The 3,193-nt window shown below is 62.1% G+C and overlaps 1 long non-coding RNA gene across 1 annotated transcript in view; it reads left to right on the plus strand.

Annotated features, from left to right (window-relative positions):
* LOC104852386 overlaps window positions 1-1,030 on the plus strand; it is a 3,121-nt gene extending 2,091 nt beyond the window's left edge. The window contains exons 2-3 of the long non-coding RNA XR_777471.2: window positions 178-325; window positions 722-1,030. This is a non-coding gene — a long non-coding RNA (uncharacterized LOC104852386). The remainder of the gene's footprint in view (window positions 1-177; window positions 326-721) is intronic.
* Window positions 1,031-3,193: the final 2,163 nt, after the last annotated feature.

Genomic DNA, 3,193 nt, shown 5'->3' on the forward strand with positions numbered 1-3,193 from the left:
CCTGTCCTGCTGCCAGGCATGGGAGGGTTGTGGCGGGGCAGAAGTGGAGGCTGGGAGACCCCCCCAGGCTGCTGCCCTCGTTCTCATGGATGGGCATGGTGGGGAGAAGAAGCTACCATCCCTGCAGCTCCATGCCTCCCAGCTTGGGGCTTTCCACCAGGCCCTGTCTGTCTCCAGGGCGCACAGCCTGGACCCCCGGCAGCTCCTGCTGAGTTCCTACTGCCATCTGGGCCTCTCCCCGGACCTGGACCATGGCCTGAATCTCACCCTGATCCTCCACAACCACAGCAGCCCCCATGCATCCGACTTCTCCTGGGAGCTGGAAGTGAGTGTTGGCTCTGGACTGCACTGGGGAGAGGTGCCTGGTGTCCCTGTCTTCGCTGGGCAGTGATCCACTGCCTGGGCTCCCCTGCCACCCAGTGGTCATAACCGGAACTGCAGGCCAGCCCCAGGCTTGGGGCCAGCCCCTGGCTTGGGGCCAGATCTTCACTCTGGGGGACCCTGAACCCCTGGGCCTGAATTTTCCCTCCCTTCCCTGGCATCCGGAACCGGACTGTACTTCTGGGCTGGGGTTCCCTGGCCCAGCAGCTCTGGCTGTTTCAGGATTTTCCTGTGGAGTCCCCTCCACGTGCCAGAGTCCGCGGCTGGGGGTGAGAGCACTGAGCTGGCGTATGCCGGCACGTGGTGAGGGCCACTTTTCTGCCTTCTCCATCCTGAGCAGCGCTTGGTGATTCCTGCCTGTGTCACTGGCCCCGCCCTGGGGCCTGCGGAAGATAGAAGTCTCGCTCTGTCTTATTGGTAGCCCCGGGACAGCGAGGGACAGATTCAGGGAGGTCAGGCTGCACCCACCCCCATAGCAGGTAACGGGTCCTTACCCAGCAGTGCCAGGAGGGGCTGAGCTGCTGGCCGGGGTTGGCGCCGTCAGGTTGCCTGTGGGTTTCCTGAGTGTCCCTGGGCTGCAGCCCCGCCCCGCACCCAGGGTTCTCAGGAAGGAGCCTGTGTGTACTTAGCACCTGTTAAGAGTCCTGGGCCACTGTGACAGATGATACCAGTTTAGGGGCTTACGATAAGACTTCTGTCTCAGTTGTGAATGCCATAAGCCCCAAATTGTCAGCAAGGAGGCAGCGGCTCTCGGGGAGGGTGCGTCCCTGCTGCCTCTAGTTTCTGGTGTCCTGGAGGTGTTGGCTTGGGGCAGTCGTTCCAGTCTGCCGTAGCCTTCTTACAAGGACAGCAGCCCTGGGGCACATGGTCCACTCCCGTCCAGTATGACCTCGTCTTTCCTCAGTTACATCTACAAAGAGCTTATTTCCAAATGAGATCACATTAACAGGCCCTGGCGGATTCAGACTTCAACACCACCTATATATCTGTTCCAGCACCCCGCTTCTCTCTCTCAGAGGGTGATTCAAATCCTTGCCGTGTTTTAAGAACCACTGCTCTATATCACATTATAGATTTTGAGGCTAAGGCCGCTGAGAGAGGGTGGCTCAGATTCGAAGTTGCACAGCTTGTTGGCTGTGTGAACTAGAATACAGGCCAGGGATGGCTCTCCTCTCCCCACTGCAGGGTGTCACCTTCTCCAGGGGCTCCACAGCCTTTCTTGACTTTGTCCCATCCCCCGCAACACCAGCCCTGACGTGTCTCTCCCTGAAGGACCTGGCTGCTCCCCTCGGTGACCAGGCCTGATGCAGGAGGTGCCCACAGGGTCTCCTTGAGTGTGCTGAGACCTTTGCAGCGGCTCTGGTGCAAATGTAGAAAGGCCGGGCTGCACATAGACACACCAGGTACTGGCTGGTACGCAGGGACCCCCAGACCGTTTAACCTGCCTCTGGAGTGTGGCAGGAAGCTTTAAGCCACCTGGATGAAGGCGCCACCATGCTGTTGAGTTTTCCCCTGGGACTCTCTGCACCTGGAGAGGATTCTGAGCCCTGCAACAGGGAGAGGGGAGAGGTCCCGCACCCCAGGGCTGTGGGGTGCCCGCTGCTTTCCCGCCATTCCCTGCAGCTCAGGCCTCAGCGCAGTGGGTCAGCCTGTAGGGCTGACTCTCCACCTCGGCCTCCCAAACCCGGGCCCAGGTGGAGGGAAGCACAGACAGGACGGGAGGGGGGTGGTTGAGGCTGTGTTGAAGGTCCCCAGCTGTCTTCAGGTCCCCAGCTGTCTTCAAGCCTCTGTGGCCCACAAGGAGGGTAAGGAGAGGTGGCCAGGTCCTACTCAGCTAGCTGGGACAGGCCCCACTGTGGTGCCACAGAAGACAGGTGGGGTGCTTGGAACCCCAAGGCCCCTGTTAGGATTCTGTGGCAACCTGTCCCACATGCTAACTGCCAGGTTGGGTGACCCTGGGAGGGTCTGGTCCCACTGCTGGAGACGGGTACATGGGAGCTTCAGGTGGCAGCTCAAGGCCCTCGCATCCTAGGGCTTTGAGGCTTTGGCTGGACCACTGCGGAGCTACAGCCGGCTGTGTGGTACAGGAGAGGGCAGCTGGGGGCAGATGGAGAAGGCATGGGTGAGACCACAGGTCCCTTGCTGCCCCCAGGGAGCAGAGGGGGGACAGCGTGGTGCGGCAGGCACATGCCCACAGGTGGGCAGCGGAGGTGGAGGCCCCGCTCTAGGCTGGGACACCTGGCGCTGCAGGCTGCCAACCAGAGCTTCTGCCTGGCAGCGCATGGCTGCCCGGGGCCCTTGCTGAACCATGTGGAGGTGAGAGGCCCGGGCGGGCCAGGGGCCGGAGTGCCAGGCTCCCTGAACCCTTCTGGTGCTTCCGTGCCCAGAAAACCAGCACCGATGGCCCCAGAGCACGGCCCACACCATCCCAGGCCCTGCAGCTGGCTGTGAGAGCCTTCTGTCCACTTCCTTCCCACGTGGCCCTAGAGCCCCAGCTTGTTCCTGTCTCCATAGACCAGGAGCGCAGAGCTGGGTCCCAGGTGCAAGTCCAGCTGGAGGAGAAGCTCCGAGGCGTGGCTGACGAGGTGAGAAGGTCGCCGCAGCTGGTGGGTAGACTGGGCTACCAGGGAGGTGTGTGTGGCCCACTCAGGCCTGTGTCCCCTGTACCCAGCAGGAGGGTCTGGAGTGCGGTGTCCTAGGCCTCCACACTGCTCTTGCCTTGGTGCCACCACTGGGTGCCCTGGACAGCACGGTGGGCTTCCTGCTGCACTGTCCCAGGCTGGGCTGGGGGACGTACAGGCGAGCAGCCAGG

Source organism: Fukomys damarensis, unplaced genomic scaffold (assembly GCF_012274545.1).
Source record: "Fukomys damarensis isolate Sample0158 unplaced genomic scaffold, DMR_v1.0_HiC HiC_scaffold_34, whole genome shotgun sequence".
Taxonomy (NCBI): Eukaryota; Metazoa; Chordata; class Mammalia; order Rodentia; family Bathyergidae; genus Fukomys; species Fukomys damarensis.